General features: G+C 38.2%; 1 long non-coding RNA gene across 4 annotated transcripts in view; it reads right to left on the bottom strand.

Moving 5' to 3' along the window:
- LOC114895939 overlaps positions 1-21,834 on the bottom strand; it is a 187,223-nt gene that overhangs the window by 20,970 nt on the left and 144,419 nt on the right. For 2 of the 4 annotated variants that reach the window (XR_003793665.1, XR_003793664.1), the window contains exon 6: positions 17,749-17,853. The exons of 1 other annotated variant lie outside the window; for it this stretch is intronic. This is a non-coding gene — a long non-coding RNA (uncharacterized LOC114895939). The remainder of the gene's footprint in view (positions 1-17,748; positions 17,854-21,834) is intronic. One more of the 4 variants, XR_003793667.1, reaches the window with a different exon arrangement.

Below are 21,834 nucleotides of genomic sequence, written 5' to 3'. Positions count from 1 at the left end.
TCAAAAACTAAAGTCTTAAGCTTTAACATATAAGTTAGCAATTGTAGATAGATACAACTGATCATTTTAAAGCCTAGAAAAATTTAATATTTATTAATCACACATGTAAGGAAAAATAACATTGGAAATAAATGTATTGAGAACTGACACTCTCCAGCATTTATTGTTTCTAGATTTTTTGATGATGGACATTCTGACTGGTGTGAGGTGATACCTCACTGTAGTTTTGATTTGCAATTCTCTAATGATTAGTGATGTTGAGCACCCTTTCATGTGTTTCTTGGCAATCTGTATATCTTCTCTGGAGAAATGTCTATTTCTGTCTTCTGCCCATTTTTGGATTGGGTTGTTTGTTTTTTTGTTATTGAGCTGCATGAGCTGCTTGTATATATTGGAGATTAATCCTTTGTCAGTTGCTTCATTTGCAACTACTTTCTCCCATTCTGAGGGTTGTCTTTTTGTCTTGTTATGGTTTCCTTTGCTGTGCAAAAGCTTTTAAGTTTCATTAGGTCCCATTTGTCTGTTTTTGTTTTTATTTCTATTTCTCTAGGAGGTGGGTCCAAAAGGATCTAGCTGTGATTTATGTCATACAGTGTTCTGCCTATGTTTTCCTCTAAGAGTTTTATAGTGTCTGGCCTTACATTTAGGTCTTTAATCCACTTTAAGTTTATTTTTGTGTATGGTGTTAGGGAGTGTTCTAATTACATTCTGTTACATGTAGCTGTCCAGTTTTCCCAGCACCACTTATTGAAGAGGCTGTCTTTTCTCCATTGTATACTCTTGCCTCCTTTATCAAAGATAAGGTGACCATATGTGTGTGGGTTTATCTCTGAGCTTTCTATCTTATTCCATTGATCTATATTTCTGTTCTTGTGCCAGTACTATACTGTCTTGATTACTGTAGCTTTCTAGTATAGTCTGCAGTCAGGGAGCCTGACTGCACCAGCTCTGTTTTTCTTTCTCATGATTGCTTTGGTTCTTTGGGGTCTTTTGTGTTTCCATACAAATTGTGCAAATTTTTTGTTCTAGTTCTGTGAAAAATGCAATTGGTAGTTTGATAGGGATTGCATTGAATCTGTAGATCACTTTGGGTAGTATAGTCATTTTCACAATGTTGATTCTTCCAATCCAAGAACATTGTATATCTCTCCATCTGTTTGTATCATCTTTAATTTCTCTCATCAGTGTCGTATAGTTTTCTGCATACAGGTCTTTTGTACCCTTAGGTAGGTTTATTCCTAGGTATTTTATTCTCTTTTGTTGCAAAGGTAAATGGGAGTGTTTCCTTAATTTCCCTTGCAGATTTTTCATCATTAGTGTATAGGAATGCAAGAGATTTTTGTGCATTAATTTTGTATCCTGCTACTTTACCAAATTCATTGATTAGCTCTAGTAGTTCTCTGGTAGCATCTTTAGGGTTCTCTATGTATAGTATCATGTCATCTGCAAGCAGTGACAGTTTTACTTCTTCTTTTCTGATCTGGATCCCTTTTCCTTCCTTTTCTCTCTGAATTGCTGTGGCTAAAACTTCCAAAACTATGTTGAATAATAGTGGTGAGAGTGGGCAACCTTGTCTTGTTCCTGATCTTAGTGGAAATGGTTTCAGTTTTTCACCATTGAGAACGATGCTGGCTGTGGGTTTGTCATATATGGCCTTTATTATGTTGAGGTAAGTTTCCTCTATGCCTACTTTCTGGAGGGTTTTTATCATAAATGGGTGTTGAAGTTTGTCCAAAGCTTTTTCTGCATCTATTGAGATGATCATATGGATTTTATCCTTCAATTTGTTAATATGGTGTATCACATTGATTGATTTGCATATACTGAAGAATCCTTACATTCCTGGGATAAACCCCACTTGATCATGGTGTATGATCCTTTTAATGGGCTGTTGGATTCTGTTTGCTAGTATTTTGTTGAGGATTTTTGCATCTATGTTCATCAGTGATATTAGCCTGTAGTTTTCTTTTCTTGTGACATCTTTGTCTGGTTTTGGTATCACGGTGATGGTGGCCTCAAAGAATGAGTTTGGGAGTGTTCCTCCCTCTGCTATAGTTTGGAAGAGTTTGAGGAGGATCGATGTTAGCTCTTCTCTAAATGTTTGATAGAATTCGCCTATGAAGCCATCTGGTCCTGGGCTTTTGTTTGTTGGAAGATTTTTAATTACAGTTTCAATTTCAGTGCTTGTGATTGGTCTTCTTATATTTTCTGTTTCTTCCTAGTTCAGTCTCAGAAGGTTGTGCTTTTTTTAAGAATTTGTCCATTTCTTCCAGGTTGTCCATTTTATTGGCATATAGTTGCTTGTAGCAATCTCTCATGATACTTTGTATTTCTGCAGTGTCAGTTGTTACTTCTTTTTCATTTTGAAGTCTGTTGATTTGAATCTTTTCCCTTTTTTTCTTGATGAGTCTGGCTAATGGTTTATCAATTTTGTTTATCTTCTCAAAGAACAAGCTTTTAGTTATACTGATCTCTGCTATTGTTTTCTTTATTTCTGATCTGATGTTTATGATTTCTTTTTTTCTGTTAACTTTGGATTTTTTTTTTGTTCTTCTTTCTCTAATTGCTTTAGGTGAAAAGTTAGTTTGTTTATTTGAGATTTTTCTTGTTTCTTGAGGTATGATTGTATTGTTATAAACTTTCCTCTTAGAACTGCTTTTGCTGCATCCCATAGGTTTTGGGTCATCGTGTTTTCATTGTCATTTGTTTCTAGGTATTTTATGATTTCCTCTTTGATTTATTCAGTGACCTCTTGGTTATTTAGTAGCGTATTGCTTAGCCTCCATGGGTTTGTATTTTTTACAGTTTTTTTCCTGTAATTAATATCTAGTCTCACAGCATTGTGGTCAGAAAAGATATTTGATATGATTTCAATTTTCTTAAATTTACCAAGGCTTGATTTGTGACCCAAGATATGATCTATCCTGGAGAATGTTCCATGAGCACTTGAGAAGAAAGTGTATTCTGTTGTTTTGGGGTGGAATATCCTATAAATATCAGTTAAGTCCATCTTGTTTAATGTGTCATTTAATGCTTTTGTTTCCTTATATATTTTCATTTTTGATGATGTGTCCATTTGTGGAAGTGCGGTGTTAAAGTCCCCTACTATTATTGTGTTACTGTTGATTTCCCCTTTTATGGCTGTTAGCATTTGCCTTATGTATTGAGGTGCTCGTATGTTGGGTGCATAAGTATGTACAATTGTTATATCTTCTTTTTGGATTGATCCCCTGATCATTATGTAGTGTCCTTCTTTGTCTCTTGTAATAGTCTTTATTTTAAAGTCTATTTTATCTGATATGAGAATTGCTACTCTAGCTTTCTTTTGATTTCCATTTGCAAGGAAGAACTTCTTCCATCCCCTCACCTTCAGTCTGTATTTGTCCCTAGGTCTGAAGTGGGTCTCTTGTAGACAGCATATATATGGGCCTTGTTTTTGTATCCATTCAGCCAGTCTATGTCTTTTGGTTGGAGCATTTAACCCATTTACATTTAAGGCAATTATCAATATGTATGTTCCTAGTACCATTTTCCTAATTGTTTTGGGTTTGTTATTGTAGGTCTTTTCCTTCTCTTGTGTTTCCTGCCTAGAGAAGTTCCTTTAGCATTTGTTGTAAAGCTGGTTTGGTGGTGCTGAATTCTCTTAGCTTTTGCTTGTCTGTAAAGGTTTTAGTTTCCCCACTGAATCTGAATGAGATCCTTGCTGAGTAGAGTAATCTTGTTTGTAGGTTTTTCCCTTTCATCACTTTAAATATGTCCTGCCATTCCCTTCTGGCTTGCAGAATTTCTGCTGGAAGATCACCTGTTAACCTTATGGGGATTCCCTTGTATGTTATTTGTTGCTTTTCCCTTGCTGCTTTTAATATTTTTTCTTTGTATTTAATTTTTAATAGTTTGATTAATATGTGTCTTGGCATGTTTCTCCTTGGATTTATCCTGTATGGGACTCTCTGTGCTTCCTAGACTTGATGGATATTTCCTTTCCCATGTTAGGGAAGTTTTCAACTATAATCTCTTCAAATATTATCTCAGTCCGTTTCTTATTCTCGTCTTCTTCTGGGACCCCTATAATTAGAATGTTGGTGTGTTTAATGTTGTTCCAGAAATCTCTGGGCCTGTCCTCAATTCTTTTCATTCTTTTTTCTTTATTGTGCTCTGTGGCAGTTGTTTCCACTATTTTATCTTCCAGGTCACTTCTCTGTTTTCTGCCTCATTTATTCTGTTATTGATTCCTTCTAGAGAATTGTTAATTTCATTTATTGTGTTGTTCATCATTGTTTGTTTGCTCCTTAGTTCTTCTAGGTCCTTGTTAAACGTTTTTTGTATTTTCTCCATTCTATTTCCAAGATTTTAGATCATGGAATTCTTTTTCAGGTAGACTGCCTATTTCCTCTTCATTTGTTTGGTCTGATGGGTTTTTACTTTGCTCCTTCATCTGCTGAATGTTTCTCTGTCTTCTCTTTTTGCTTAACTTACTGTGTTTGGGTCTTCTATTCTCAGGCTGCAGGTTTGTAGTTCCCTTTGTTTTTGGTGTCTGCCGCCAGTGGGTAAGGTTGGTTCAGTGGGTTGTGTAGGCTTCCCGGTGGAGGGAACTGGTGCCTGTGTTCTGGTGGATGAGGCTGGATCTTGTCTTTCTGGTGCACAGGACCGAGTCCGGTGGTGTGTTTTGGGGTGTCTGTGAACTTATTATGATTTTAGGCAGCTTCTCTGCTAATGGGTAGGGTTGTGTTCCTGTCTTGCTAGTTGTTTGGCATGGTGTGTCCAGAACTGGAGCTTGCTGGTCATTGAGTGGAGCTGGGTCTTAGCGTTGAGATGGAGATCTCTGGTAGAGCTTTTGCCGATTGATATTATGTGGGGCTGGGAGGTCTCTGGTGGTCCAATGTCCTAAACTTGGCTCTCCCACCTCAGAGGCTCAGGCCTGTCACCCGGCCAGAGCACCAAGACCCTGTCAGCCACATGACTCAGAGGAAAAGGGAGAAAAAAAGAAAAAAAAATAAAGTTATTAAAATAAAAAATATTATTAAAATAAAAATATTTTTTAAAAAAGAAGAGAGCAACCAAACCAATAACCAAATCCACCAATGATAACAAGCACTAAAATCTATACTAAGATAGACATAAAAATCAGAGAGTAGTCAGTCGCATACAGCAAACCCTAAGTCTACAGTTGCTCCCAAATTCCACCACCTCAGTTTTGGGATGATTCGCTGTCTATTCAGGAATTCCACAGATGCAGGGTACATCAAGTTGATTGTGGAGATTTAATCCACTGCTCCTGAGGCTGCATGGAGAAATTTCCCTTTCTCTTCTTTGTTCACACAGCTCCTGGGGTTCAGCTTTGGATTTGGTCCCGTCTCTGCATGTAGGTTGCCCTCTGGTGTTTGTTCTTTGCCCAGACAGGAGGGGGTTAAAGCAGTGGCTGATTAGGGGGCTGTGGCTCACTCAGGCCGGGGGGTATGGAATGCGGGGCAAGGCTGTGGTGGCATAGGCCAGCGTGACTCTGCAACAGTCTGAGGTGCACCATGTGTTTTCCCGGGGAAGTTGTCCCTGGATCACAGGACCCTGGCTGTGGTAGACTGCACGGTCTCCCGGGAGGGGACGTGTGGATAGTGACCTGTGCTTGCACACAGGATTCTTGGTGGCTACAGCAGCAGGCTTAGCGTTTCATGCCCTTCTCTGGTGTCCACACTGATAGCAGTGGCTCACGTCTGTCTCTGAAGCTCGTTTAGGCAGTTCTCTGAATCTCCTCTCCTCGTGCACCCTGAAACATTGGTCTCTTGACTCTTAGGCAGTTCCAGACTTTTTCCCAGACTCTCTCCCGGCTAGTTGTGGTGCATTAGCCCCCTTCAGGCTGTGTTCACGCAGCCAACCCCAGTCATCTCCCTGGGATCTGAACTCCGAAGCCCGAGACTCAGCTCCCAGCCCCCACCTGCCCTGGTGGGTGAGCAGACAAGTCTCAGGCTGGTGACTGCGGGTCAGCATCGATCCTTTGTGAGGGAATCTCTCCGCTTTGCCCTCTGCACTCCTGTTGCTGTGCTCTCTTCCATGGCTCCGAAGCTTCCCCCTGCCCACACCCTGTTTCCACCAGTGAAGGGGCTTCCTAGTGTGTGGAAACTTTTTCTCCTTCACAGCTCCCTCCCAGAGGTGTAGGTCCCATCCTTATTCTTTTGTCTCTGTTTTTTCTTTTTACTTTTGCCCTATTCAAGTATGCGGGGAGTTTCTTGCCTTTTGGGAAGTCTGAGGTCTTCTGCCAGCGTTCAGTAGGTGTTCTGTCAGAGTTGTTCCACATGTAGATGCACTTCTGATGTATTTGTGGGGAGGAAGGTGATCTCCACGTCTTACTCCTCCTCCATCTTGAAGGTCCTCCAGCACCACTTATTGAAGAGGCTGTCTTTTCTCCATTGTATACTCTTGCCTCCTTTATCAAAGATAAGGTGACCATATGTGAGTGGGTTTACCTCTGGGCTTTCTATCCTGTTCCATTGATCTACATTTCTGTTTTTGTGCCAGTACCATACTGTCTTGATTACTGTAGCTTTGTAGTATAATCTGAAGTCAGGGAGCCTGATTCCTCCAGTTCCGTTTTTCTTTCTCAAGATTGCTTTGGCTATTTGGGGTCTTTTGTGTCTCCATACAAATTGTGCAATTTTTTGTTCTAGTTCTGTGAAAAATGCAATTGGTAGTTTGATAGGGATTGCACTGAATCTGTAGACTGCTTTGGGTAGTATAGTCATTTTCAAAATGTTGATTCTTCCAATCCAAGAACATGGTATATCTCTCCATCTGTTTGTATCATCTTTAATTTCTTTCATCAGTGTCTTATAGTTTTCTGCATACAAGTCTTTTGTCTCCTTAGGTGGATTTATTCCTAGGTATTTTATTCTTTTTGTTGTATTGGAGTGTTCTTTTTAGCTGTTGCAATTACTCTTGCAAAGGGATTCTCCATCTGCTCAGCCTCACCTCTGCCAAGCCACTGTGCCCATCCCATCCCTTTCTGGATTAAGAGGGTTCCCAGAAAGTGCCAGAGGAAGCCAGCTCTACTTGACAGCTTATTAACCATTGTAGTCTAGCTGTCTCTTTCCAAAGAGTGTGAAATAATTTGTCATCTTTTCAGGCTAATTATTATTTCCTCTTTTGGACCCTTTGTATTACTAACTCCATAGTTCTCTCTTTATCTTTTCCCTATTTAATCTCAGTTCTAAATGAGATTTTTTTTCCTGATAAAAACCTGAAAATACTGAAATGGCTTCAGGATATGCTTCAGTTTGGGTCACAAGGATCCTGTAATTACTGCTCTTACCTCATTTTAATATTCAGAGTTTGTTTGTTTGTTTTTTTCCCCTAGAGGGTCTATCACAAGGTTTGATACAGGGTGAGTAATGCTTAGTGATTTATCAATAACATTTATCAAAAGAATATTGGCCATGCTACCTCTGTCTCATTGTGGGCCTACTGTTTCTCAATGTTCATTAAATTTGGTGTTCTGTACTTAAGTTCTAGGCTCCCTTATCTTACCCTTTATATTTTCTTTCTGCACAATCTTATCCTTCCACATGGTTCAGTTATGATCTATATGCTGATGGCTTCAACTATATATTTCCAGTCTAGTCCTGTATGTAGAGCATAAAGTACACATCTCCAAATATCTGTCTACTCTTGGATATCCCACAGATGCCTAGACCCCATCATTTTCCCCCGAAAGCCTGATTAAGTACAGGAAATATTTCTTGAAGGCCTACTGCACGAAACAGATTCTGGCGTCTTAACAAGTGCCAGGCCCTGGGGTAAGTACTTTACAGATATCTTCTCATTAAATTCTTACAACCTTAAACATAACCTTTACTTCCATGACTTTCTGAAGTTCTGCATCAACCATGTGGATGGGCAAAATTGATTTCAAGTAACATGGCAGTAGTAATCAGTGGCATCTAGAAAAACGGCTGGCAATAGATTGAGTGAAAATGTCCTCAGAAAAGCTGCTATATTGCTCAAAAGCAAGTGAAAGGGAATGTAAAAAATACAAAGTCACACCAAAAGATACGTTTAAGCATCACTTCTCAAAATGTGGTTCCCAGACCCCTAAGCTTCCAGACACCCTTGTAGTAGTCTGCAATGTAAAAATTACTTTCATTATAATATTAATATTATTTGCATTTTACATTGTGTTGACCTACTCAGTGCGAAAGCAACAGGGTTAAACTTCTCATGCTGTAGCATGACTCCAGGGCAATGGCCTCAAACTATACTAGTAGTGATCATCTCCTCACTACCGTGCACTTGCAGTTTTTAAAAAGTTCAGTTTTACTTAAGATGCTTTTGGTGAAACAGTAAAAAGTATTAGTGTTATTAAAGTTCAACCTTTAAGCGCATTGCACTTCTGCTAAAATATGATGGTTGTCTCGAGGAAAAGCACTTTGTGATCTTTTTGAGTTAGAGCTGCACTAACCGCTTTTCTTCACGGAACATGATTTTCGTTTAAAAAATGATTGACAGACAAACTATAGTTATTTAAACTTGGGTATTTGTCAGACACTTTCTCAAAAATGAATTGAAGTTATCCTATTACCTTAGAAAAAACAACTGACAGTTTTTGATACCATGATAAAATTAGAGTGAAAGTGAAAATTAGGATTTTGGTAAACTTAAATCTGTCACTTTGAGTTTGACAGCTTTCCAACAGGTTAAGATTTCTGATGAGACAGGTGGTGATACGGTATGTGATATTAAATGTTTTAATATACATATCATCTGTATACAAATAAAATACTAAAATAGATTAACCTTTTGTATGATCTGCAAAACTTAGTGAACTAATAATATGTTCCAAATGATATATGTGTGATTCTGCAGAATGAAGATACAGTCAAAATATAGGACAGCTCAGTGGATTTTAAAGTAAGAGTATGAAAGTTCATTGATATGCTTTAAGATTCCACACTGTAACTAACTTTTTTGATTTCTGTGTCAGAGAAGAATAGCCACAACTATCTGAAAGGGCTATTAAAATACCCCTCCCTTTTCCAACTACTACCTATTTGTGTGAGAACAGATTTTCTGCATAAACTTGAATCAAAGCAACGAATCACAACAGATGGAGATACAGATATGAGTATCCAGCTTTCTTTTATTGATCTAGACATGAAGGAGTCTTGCAAAACTGTAAAAATGTCACTGTTCTTACTAATTTTTTAGTTTGGAAAATATAGTTATTTTCTATAAAGGTAAGTTATTAGTATGTAATGAACTTATGATTGTAATTTTAAATGAATAGATCATTAAGCTTTTTTTTCATTGCTTAGTTTTGATATCTAATATTAATAGAAATAATAGCAGTAGATAGAACCCACATAAACAACAGCTCTTTAGAACTCTCAGTAACTTTTAAGATTATAGAGGGATATTGAGGCCAAAAATTTAAGTACCACTATCTTTAGACAGTCAACTCATGACAGCTGACCAACATAGCTGGCAACAAGCAGTGGAGTGGCTCAATCTGAACAATCGGAGCCAATTTGAACAAAATGAAGGTAGAAGCCTGAAGAGTACTCTTCAAAAATCAAGGCCAGTCCTCACCATTCTGCAAAGTCAGTGGAAAATGCCTCATCTTCTCATCCTGCTGGTACTACCCCTTCAACCCCCTCACGTGACAAAGAGCATCAGTATGGCATCATTTCCAAGCACAGAGACCACAGATATATAAACAACCTTCCACCTCTTTCAGGTAATCAAAGGATGTGCCAGAGCTCTCAGCTCTCAGAGAGTGAGAAGTCCCACTCTCTCTTGCTGGTAAAAGAATTGTGATTTTGCCAGTGCTGCCTGGAAGGTGGGGGAGTGGAAACTGCGTGTGAAATAATATCAGAAGGTTTCTTTTCCAAAGCTGCAGGACCAAGTGTGGAGTGGGAAAATGGGAAAAGGACAAATGGAGGCAGCAGTCCAAGGGGGTAATATTTCAGAGCACAGAGATATAAAATATACTCTCTAAATTCAGTGATACTATGTAGTGTTCTGTGTCATTAGATTATAACCATCTGGAGTAAATTTTTAAATGTGCCACTTACAACAGTTACCAAAATGATCAAAGGCAATCCCTTTATTTTTAGTCTACTTAAATTGTGTTCAGAAGTACTATTTCTTGGAGAAAATTTCAAAAACGATAGCAATCTCTCAACTTAATGAACACTTCAGTTTTGTATATTTAAATACTACCCACAATATTAGAGTGAATCTGCCATAAACTTAAGAAAATAATTCAAGTTTACTGAAGATCAGGCCAAAGTATATTCTATTTAGCTATCTTATTTTTCAGCTCATGCATATTAACAGGTATGAAGTATGAGTAAATTCACTCATTTACTGAATTTACTGAAGCATAAGTCAAAACCTGGGATTTGTGTTGTAACTGTGTGAACTAATAGACTTGCCAAAATTTGTACGGACGGAAACTAACAACTCTTTCTTTCTAAGCATATCAAGTAGTCCTGGGTATTTTCACGTATTTACTTTCAAGCTTCTGCAAAGATATTCCCAGCCTATGAATAATTGTGCTTCCCATGCAAGTAAGTGAAAAGTAGGATTGCTTTCTTCAGAATAATGGTAGGTAGCCCATTGTAATAACCCAGAAACACAAGATAGAAAAAATATGATGAGATCGTTTATCTGGTCAAATCCTGTTTTGCGCCCACATCACTGTAAGGATAGCCTTAGCAGCTTATTCTTACCTAGCTGTTAGCTTTCCCATAGACCTTATTCTTTGAGGGTAATTAATGTTTTGTTTTAGACTCTTTTGTTTTTGGTTTTAACCATCCCCTTCCATGCTTATTTTCTGTAGGTCCTAGGTTCCAACACTATTTTGGGTATCTGACAGTAAGTAGAATATGACATGTTAGAATCTGAGGAAACACAATTCTTACTGTTTTACAGCATGATTAAGAACAAAGAAACAAATTTCCAAATCATTTAAATATATATACTTCAAAGGTATTCGGTTCCCTTAGATAAAGCATTCTCATTTTTATTCATATTAATTTCTGAAATAGAGACTAAAATATCTCAAAAAGCTTTCCAAGAATGTTATCTTTTACACTCCACTTAGGCATTCATTGCCAACGACAAAGCTCACAAAGCTTATTGTATAAAAGTAGGCTCTGAATGAATGAGACATATACAGCAAAACAATTATGTGTTATTTAGCCCACATATGAGTTTTTATCTCTCTTGTTTTAACGCACTAGCCTGGATCAAAAACAATGAAATGTGAAAAGAGAACATAGAGTTTGAATTGGCCGACTGTTATAATACTGTTCAAATGATTCATTGATAAGTACCCTTCACTTACCTTCTATTTCTGCTTTGATTCTCCCCCACTAATACTGGACATTAGCAAGACTTCCTCCTATAAATTATTCTTCATAAAAACCTTCTCTACACTCATGTTTTATCAGATCATGTCATTCTCCTGAAGCTCTAAGACATTGTTGTCTCTACTAGCAAAAATGCTTTGCAAATCACTGCTGTTTTCCCTTTCCCCAGCTGAATAACCAGAGACAGGAGGACATGACTGTGTGACACATGGCCGCACGTTTATCTGTGAGCTTTTGGCTTCAGCGTCTTGGGAAATTCTGACATGGGGAAATGTTTCAAAGAAATTATGTTGCTCTCTGGAAGGGGCCCAGTTCCAGTTGTTTTCCAGGTATTAAAATGTTTCCTATCAGTTCTGTTATCAATTATTAAGCACCTCCCATATTCCATCCGAGTTTTTAGCTGGACTCTAGGAATACAAATATGACTAATATGAATAAAATAGAGTCCCTGATCTCAAGATGCTCATCATCTAGTAAACAGAGACACACTGAAGATATAATTCAACATAGGTTGTGAACATCATGCATTCACTCACACACACTGAGACCCTGCCAAGCCAGGCACTGTGATGAACATGATAGCAGAAGGGAACTCAGAGGAAAGGCCCTTGGCCCAAGAGGGTTTAGAGATGACTTCCTGGAAGAAAAAACATTTTTGATGTTACACAGATGAAGACGGGGCAAGGGCATTCTGGGTAAGTAAAGGGCATAGTCAAAAAAGTAGTAGTGAAATATCATGCAGAAATCTATGCTATTTGCTCTTTCTAGAACATTAAATGCTAGAATTAGAGAAATGACTAATGAGATTGGAGTTCTGTGAAGGAGAAGAGTTAGGTTGGAAATGATCAAAAAAGACCCATCTTCTCAAGGGCCCCTTGACTAGAAGGGAGGAAAGACTGAAGGCATTCTCTCAGCAAAGAATTACAAACTCATTAGGCAAATTTATAACTACTGTATAGAATTTGGGTAAGAGCTTCCTATCTTGTGGTACAGACAGAAAAAGGAAGTTAGATTTATACCATGGAAATAAACAGGAAGGTTAGCTTGACTGAAGAACTGAATTTTTCACAGATATACAGCATGTATATTCAGACACACACACACACACACACACACACACACACACACACACACTAGCATAGCGATTTATTTGTATTCGCTAAAAAAACTTACACAATAAGCAGTGTATCTAAAACCACTACCCAGGTCATGATTACCCTGAAATTGAGTGAAAACAATCTAACCAGTTTAAACCAGATTTCTGCTCGCTTTAGTTCCATATACACTTCCAAGCTTCTACAACTTCTAAGACTGGAGATATTCTTACTATATGCTTCTGTGGGGACATTAAGGAGAAGACAGAGAAATACTAACTTTATATCACCCAAGTTTTTCCTAATCCCTTTCTAGCTGTCCTTCAAGGGACCGACTGGAGAAAAATCTGTTCTGTGATGTGAATTGCATACAAACTATTCACAGTTGACCACATCCGCTGGGCAAGACTCACCAATCCCAAGGAATGTACAAACTCAGGTTCCAAAACACTGGCTGACTGATCATTCTGGCCGTCTAAATTGGGAGCTAATTAAATGTTTTAACTGGAAGCCTCTCCTCACTACAGCAGAATAGAGTCATTTTGAAGCAAACGTTTCAATGAAACACTTCTTTGGGAGAAACCAGTTCAACTACAAGAAACAACTGATTCTGGTTGGCAGCACAGTCTATTCCTACTTGATCCCCTTCCCCACCCCAATGCGTACACACAAGCTAAATATCACTTATGCTAAGAACTGTACCTCCACAGAAAAGATGACATTATATCTCGTAGACGTCAAAGTCATCAGAAACAGTTTGTTCTTACCTAGGATTTCAATCCAGTCCACTGGGGCTGATGAAAGATACAAATCATTTGCATAAAGGAGCCTTTAGAACAGCACTGAAACATGTTGGGGATCGTTTGAATGTAGTAAAAGTGGGAGGTTAAGTTATTCATTTCATTTGCCTTCGTGATTAGATGTTGGTTGAAGCATTTCTCCTGTTTGGCAATCCCTGAGAGAGCTTTAATGTTCCAAGGCAGCAGAACTCTAATTCTCCCCAAGTGAGGAGTCTCTATAAATTTATAGCCCAAGCTTCTTTAGAGGGACTGCTAGAATTAGATTAGCCTACGCGGATCAAGAAGGGAGTCCAAACAGAAACCCGGAAGGCCAGAAAGAGGAAGTTGCTAAGTGCCTTAAGTGGGCGTTTCCCCGTGGAAAAGTAGCCAAAGCTACTTTAGAAAATCAGGAGACTTCAGCACAATAAAGTCTCGTGTATTATTATTGGGTAACATCACTCAATTGTTTGGGCTGTAAAAATTAGTGTCAAACGTGAAAACAACTCTAACAAATACATAAATAAACTTGAAGCTGTTCAGCATCTGCTCTTGGGCAAGAATTGTCTAGATTGGAGGCTGCCATTCATGCAGAGTGAACTGAATACTTACTATGAGTCAGAAAATATGTAAAGGGATGGTGCACAGATATGAAAAAGACACATGAAACAGGGCAGACACACAAAAGGATAACTGATACAGTAAGTTCCAAGACAGAGACAAGCAGAGTGGCATAAAAGCCATCCTAAGAGTCGTGCCTTTGGGAAGAAATTCTGAACAGAAGTCAGGCCTAAACTAAGTTTTGCACGATGAGTAGGAATTGGCCAGTTTAAGAAGGAATGGGATGGGTATTCCAGGTAAAAAGCAGAATATCCAAAATAACATGTGTACAGTTAAACTATAAGTAATACTACAAATTGCGTATAGTAGTACTGCAAATTGGGAAATAAAGGTTGGTAGGTAATGAGGGGGAGAGAACTAGGTGAAGACAAATATGTCTTTATTGAAAAAAAAGAACTCTTGCAAATCAGAAAAGGTAGACAGTCCAATTATAAAGATGGTCAAAAGATTTGAATAGGCACATTACAAAAGTGGATATCTGAATATTCGTGAAACTTAGGACTGTTTGGTTGCCTCATTAGTAATCATGGAAATGCAAACAAACTTTTATAAAGAACTTGGACTTTATCCTCTAGATAATGTTAAGACACTGAATAATTTTTACAGAAAACCAAGAAAAGATAATCAGGCGATAGAAATAGATCCACAGAGCAACCAGACAATACATTAGTTTATATGAAAATATAAAGGGCCAAGAATAGTCAGAATATTCTTGGGAAAAAAGTTGGAGGACTTATTTTATCAGATTTTATGGCATATTATGAAGCAACAGTGATAAAGACAAAGTGTAATGATAGATAAATAGAGCAGTGAAGCAAACCAGAGGGTCCAGGAGTAAACACACATATATGGTCACTATGCTTTTGATAAAGGCGGCACTGCTAAGCAGAGGGCAATGTACCATCTCTCAGTAAACGGTGCGGGGTCATCTGGGTGTGCATATGGAAAAAGAAAATAAAATTTGACTCCTGCCTCACATCACATCCAAAGATCAACTTTAGGTATTTGGTAGAGTTAAATATGAAAGGTAAAACAATAAATCTTCCAGAAGAAAACATAAAAAAATATCTTCACGATTTGGGGCAGGCAAAGATTTCTTAAACAGGATTCATAAGGCACTAGTCCTAAAGAAAACAGTTGATAAATTGGATTACATTAAAATTAGAAATTTCTCTTCATCAAAAGACCATGAAGAGAGTGCAAAGGCAAATATATGTATATCTGCATCTACATCAACATCTGTCTATCCCACAGATGATCTTATATCAGAATTATAAAGAACTCTTACAAATCAGAAAAAAAGGCAGTGAGCCTAATTTATAAAATAAGTTGGCACATTAAAAAAAACGGATATCTGAATACCCAAGAAACACATGAATAATTGATTGCCTCAACGATAATCAGTGAAATGCAAAGTAAAAGTACAATGAGAGCACTGGACACCCACCAGACTAGGTAAACTTAAAAAGACTGACAATACCAAGTGTAGGCAAAGTTACAGAACTGATTCTCAAATCCTGATGGCAGGAATATAAACTGGTGAGATCACTTTGGAGGACTCTTTGGTAGTAACCACCAAAACTGAATGGAGTATACTCTGTGACCTAACAATAACACCACTGGATGTCAATTTTCTCAACAGAAATGCATGAAATCGTCCCCCAAATAAATGTTCAGAGCATCATTATTTCTAACAGTCACAGACAGAAACTGTTCCGGATGCCCACTAACAGTAAAATGGATAAATAAATTATGGTCCATTCGCATAATGGAATACCACACAGTGATGAGAACGAGTATTCCATAACTACATGCAAAATTAGATGAATTTCACAAACCTAATAATAAAGAAACAACACTAGGCAAAAAGAATATTCCACATGATGGCATTTTCACAAAATATAAAAGTAGGCAAAACTAATATATGTTGCTAGCGATCAGGATAGTAATTATCCTTGGGGGTAAGTAGTGACTAGAAGGTGTCAAAAAGTGGAGTTCTTGTGGGTGCTGATGATATTCTGCTTTTTATCCTAGTAGGGGTTATACAGATATATTTAGTGGATGAAAATTACTCCTCTGTACGCTTATAGGCACCATTCTGTATATTTGATTCAACATAAAGGCTAAAATGCACCTAGAAGAGTCAGACAGGTAAAGTAAATGAGAGAATCGGGTTTGGTGTAAATAAAGGATGCTTTGGTCTTAATAGCGTCTCAGATTGTCTTCTTTTGACAGACATATTTGCATATTACACATCTGAGAATATTCTTTATTTTTTAAAGATTGAATGTGCTGTTGGTACACCCAACAGTATTGCCTAATCGAACTAACATACTGTTAAGTCAGACATAGAATTACTGTATAATTCCATGTATATAAAGTTCAAAAACAGGCAAAACCTAATCTATGGTATTAAAAGGCAGTTTGGGAGAGAATATTTAGGATGCTGTTAATATTCTATTGATTGGGTAGTGATTACATGTGTTTATTTTGTGATAACTCATGGTTTGTGCACTTTTCAGTATATGTCCATAAAATTATATTAAATCACAAAAATATAGAATATATCCTGGAAGAGAGTTGGTAAAGGATATAATATCGCTATTTAGAACGGAAAAAAAAAAGTAGGAAACTGGCAGAAAATAAAGGCAGAAGATCTGACCCACTAAAAAGAATACTGCTGGGCTCATTACATTGTGTCTGCCCAAGGTCATCCACTGACACTCAACCAACTAGACTGTGATAAAATTCAGTCCCATTCATAGTTGTAGAATATCAGCTCAGTGCATTCCTCTGGAGGAAATTCCTAAGCTTCAAAGAGCTTTCTTTGGGAAATGTGCAGAGTAAACTCAAACTTTTACACGTAGGATCTTTTCCAACTATTTGCAGTCTGTTTCAAAACACTGAATAAACATAGTTTGTACCCAAAGGATTTTGTTTTCTAGCTGACCTTCCATCTTCAGAATTAGCAATATATATGCACCAAAGTTACCAATACATCCTAGACATTTTGCCATACAACTGTAGCCTGAAATTCCAGAGTATTATATATTCCATCCTGGTTTGGCTAATTTTTATCCTTTTTTTTCCCCTAAATTAATGTTTTTGTTCTTGTTATTTGTTTGCTCTTAACCTTTGAGGGGCTCTGGTAACTTGCGTCCAAATAAGCATCTCCAGCATAGACTGTGACCTCTGAGGTCCGTATATGCTGCTATTGACCTTCAGCAGTCCCCAGCGTGGCTGAATCTTTTGGAACCATGCTTCATATAATCACAGATAACTTCTGCACTATGCCTGCTTGTGTGTGTCCTCCTTCAGAGTGTGACAGCTACTTAGAGGTACCACTATAGCTAACATCCTTCTTATATTTTCACCTTGGAAGTCAGAGCAAAGACACAGCCAGGGACAATGCACTTTTTGCAGCCCAAGGTGGAGAGTGGAGGTCTCCTTATGTAATTATTTTTTTAATGTATCACTCATAAATACTTTCGATAAAGCCGTTATCTTAAGCCTTCCTTGAAGTGGGGCAAATCAAGCAGTTGCTCAGTGCCCTGCTTTGGAGACCTTGTCCGCTGGTTGCTAGTTTCTGACTATCCTTTCCTGGCAGAAGGGGGCCCAAGTAGGGACCAGGACCAGAATAGCAGGAAGCATGAGTCATGTCCAGGAGGGGGGCCAGAGGCTGAAGTTGGGGTGGCACATGTGAAAAATGTCATCGATTCAAGTGACGAGACAGAGGAAGCTGAGATATGCAGATATATCATGAAACAGGGAAATCAGAAGTGACGAGGGGAGTAGACAAGCCAAAAGTGATCTCAATTGTTAGTTAACAAACATGCTGTGAATTAGGATCATGAAGAGTTAAGAAAACACTGATACTAAGTTCTCATCAAGACCTACCAAATGAGCATCTTCAGAATGGGGCCCAAGCACCTGTCGTTTTTCATGGCTCCCCACGTATTTCTGATTTCTGATGGCTGTGGAGCTGCATAGGAGACCGCTGCTCTGCAGAAATTTGGAGACAGAAATGGGGCTTTCTTTAGCTTTCTACAAAAGTCCAGCATAGATTCACTCACGGATACTAGGGTTGTTTAAAGGGGCTGGAGTGAGGTGAACAGGTTGTAATTCAGGAAAGTGTCATCAAGGGAGAGTATTTGCTTCACAAATAAGAAGGGAAGCTAATTTAGTGCAAACCTCCTGTCATGGGAATGAATTGGGAATGTTGCTTGTCTTTTCAAAAACTCTAGGAATCTTCTTAGTAGCTCTTTTCTTCCCAATGGAAAAGATACTTCAGATGAAACATTTAGGAAGCAAAAGGGAATGACAGGATGCATTCCCACCATAAGCTGAATACTCGGTCCTCTTTGGTTACTGTCACAGAGGGCGGTACTTGCATTTTCAAACTTAGAGGGAGGAGAATGAACCAGTGTCAGGAGCAGCTGGATTTGCATTGGCCTCTGTGGATGTACAAAGGGAGCCCCATTGGGAGCTCTGAAGACCAAAAAAGGAGGAAGTTGCTGAGTCTCTTATTTAGAAGCAGAAAAAAGCATTAAGACCCGGTTACCTAGCAATGTGTGCTCAGCAAATCTCAAATGCTTCTTGGGTTGACAGCACAACACAAAGTGCCCGAACCAGGACACTGGGCTTGTTCAAAGAGTGTGCTTGCGTGCCCTTGGCTATCCCTCTTCCAAGTCTGGCATTGTGTCTGTACTATTGTCTGCTTCACACAAACCAGATTTGAGGGATCTGAGGTAAGTCATTGACCGGAGTGTTTCCTCAGCTCCTGAGGAATGTTTACTGAGGTGTGGTGTTTTTCAAAGCCTTTAATAAGAAGTACGCCATGTCCTCTGTACCTCTAGTTTTCTAAATGTGTGTAGAGGACACACTGTTTTTGCTCCTTTGCTAGCATTCCAAAACATTCTTGTCGCTGTGAATTCCATGGCATCCTCTAAGGGTGGACAGTATGAACAAGACTTTGTACTGCAGTACTGTGTTCAGGTTTTCCACATAAGAGGACTCTGACTCTATAGACATCTGAAAACATCAAAGGTATAAAATTGAAATCTTGAAAAAGGCAACGTGGATGAGAATAAAAGTACAATTTTTGTTTGCCTTCAGGACTCTAAGAAACAGAAAAGAAAGTTTTCTTTAATATGTTCTTCATGCCATTTTGAGCCATCCTGAAATGCATTGCAATAATTTAGTGAGGCCACAAAACATTGTATCAGAAAGCAAGCTTTAGGTTTAATGATATAAATATGTGTTTTCCTGATGCAGGTACTGAAACTTTACCGATTTTACTAAGTGTCACCCTCTTTGACACAGAAAATGTTCTCTCCTTGCAAAACAACTAGACTGGTATGAGGCCTATATTTTCCACTGAATGAAACAATATGGAAGTGCATTTCACCCGGATGACATCAAGTAGAACATGAGACAGAGCAGAGAAGGAAAAGCACTTCATTTTTGTCTCTGTAAGTTGAGAGATGGAGGTTTACCAAGAATCCACAGGGAAGAAGTTTCTCAAGCAACCTAAGAACAGTGTGCAGACTCTACTAAAATGCTCCCCAACTTTGAAGGACATGAGAAATTCTAAACTCTGACTTGAGGGTGCCCAATGTTTTGAAAAGGACTAGTTTGCATCCTGATTTTGGATTTCTTTTCAGAGCACCCCGCAGTCACATTCCATGCATCGTTTTCCAAAATGGGGCAGCATGGTGCACTGCGATTTAGATGTTAGTAAGTATTATTGTCTGCAGAAATATGTAGGGGAAGCTTGCACACACACAGTGTCTGTAGGAGCTACTACAGTCAAGGGGTTGGAGGTGCCATCATTCAGACATCAGCCAGTATCTTTTTAGAAAAAGAAAGGCAGAGCCCTAATTTTTGAAAGGGACAACTCTGGACATCATGGTTTCAGAGAATGGGCATTGAATAGCAAATTACAGAAATCGCCTTAAAATAAAAGGACAGTAACTTTAGAACTTAAATATCAAAATATGAAAGTGAAGAGAATCATCTGTAAAGAAAAGTACTTGAATTTCTCAAAAATTAGATAATTAGAAGATACAGAAAAATTCAAGAAGGTAGTTTGTTGTAAAAAAGACCCACATATTTATTAAAAAGGCAAAATATTCTAAATGGGTCTATTTATAGAAACAAGTTTTAAAATACACTCATCTATTAAATTGACATCATCAAGGACATTTCATCCATTACTCATTAGAGCCCAGTGCCAATGTACTGTAAGATTTTTAAAGGTCTACGAAAATAATTGAAACCTGGGGAAAAAAAAGTATTGGTTCCAAACTGCAAAATGAAAGCTGCAAAGTGGAAATTAATAAATAATTAAATGTCTACCAAAAAAAGTAACATTACATCAACTAGTCAACTTCAACTCTACTCTTATAACTGCAGTATAAATTATATTTAATGTGGGAGACGGGTGGATTTTAATTTGTTTGATATATTATACATGCAGGGCAGCCAAAAGTAAGATAACAAGGCCCTCAAAACAGCCCTGAATAACATCAACGTGATCAAAATGGCAGTCTGTTTTCCTAAAGGCGCTGTAAGTTAAACAAGGGAAAATAGGAGAATTAGAAATGGCAGTGTTAAGTATGAAAACAGTAGGCCTTGGAGAGAATAATGCCACCCCTCCCAAGAACAAGCAATGCTGACTGAAATCCTCACCTCCATTCTTCTTAATTCAGGCACTGTCTTGTCATATAGCAGTTTCCACCCCCTACCCCCGACCCCTGCCCCCGCCCTCGGGTTGGTGGGGGGGGGCAGTCGTTTTTAAAGACTGATTTTTCCTTAGAAGAGGTAAATAGGCCATTTACACCTCATTGTGTACCCTGCTCAGAGAATTTAGAAAATCAGCTGTTCCCAGAGGGGTGATATCTAGTGAGAATGTGGGGTGGTAGGGGTGTGGGGTGAAGGTGAAGGCAGGCTGCATTCTGAGCAGGGCAGGTCTGGCTGAGATGTACAATTAGTGATGTCTGGGATATAATACACTGGGTGGGGCAATTTAGTTTGGTACCAATCCTGGATTTTGATAGCCTCACCTGATCTTTCTCATTGAAGTAAAATGATTTACTTCTTAGTATCTTCTAACCACCCAACAAATACAGTAACACAGCAGTGGATATCCTAGAAATATAATCTACAGTCAATCGATATAATGAGAAAGACCAAAATAATATATTTTCCTTAAAAAGTGCTTCTTTAAAGCCTTTGTGAAATCTCCCTCTCTCTCCCCCTTCCCCCCTCGCCACACCCTGGCAACACACACACACGGAAATTATGTCAAATTATGTGGTGTTAATTGTCAGATCAGGACCTATAAACTAAGCTGGGAAAACTAGAATTGGGGTTCAGAGGCAATTTAAATTTATTTTTCATATTTGTCTGTTTAAAAAGCTGATTACTTGGACAGACTCTTTCCTATTACCCTAAAGTCTTTACAAGCAGCTCTTTAATTAAACGTTACTTAAAACAAGAAACAGAAAACCCCCAAAACAACCGGTCCCTGTCATTTCTCTTAGATGAATGAAGCCATATGATTTTCACTGAGAGAATATAGAGAAAATATTGGGTTTTTTTGTACGTGGTTTTTGAAAATTTACTTACTTTTATATGAAATGAATACCTACCTGTTATAAACTATACAAGTAGTACAGAAAGTAAAAGTAAAAGTTCCCCTGTCCCAGTCTCTTCATCCTCTCTTATCCCATCCCCCAGATGTACACAATCATTTCTTGTGTTCTATACATTTATTCTCCATTGTTAAGGAGATAACACAGACTTCTGCTTCTGATAAATGGCAATACAGCCATATCCTGAATAAATCAGAACAATTTTCTCTATACCCCATACTTTTCCTCTGAGTTGGGTTTTCTCAGGATGCTGAAGTACACCCTATAGTAGGTGGTATTTTTCTGTATATAATGTAACCGTCTCTTTTGACTTAGCAGTTGGGAATCT

The sequence above is a fragment of the Monodon monoceros genome, unplaced genomic scaffold (assembly GCF_005190385.1).
Source record: "Monodon monoceros isolate NGI ecotype Baffin Bay Population unplaced genomic scaffold, NGI_Narwhal_1 Super_Scaffold_15, whole genome shotgun sequence".
In the NCBI taxonomy this organism is placed as follows: Eukaryota; Metazoa; Chordata; class Mammalia; order Artiodactyla; family Monodontidae; genus Monodon; species Monodon monoceros.
This window is presented reverse-complemented; position numbering and strand designations above follow the sequence as displayed.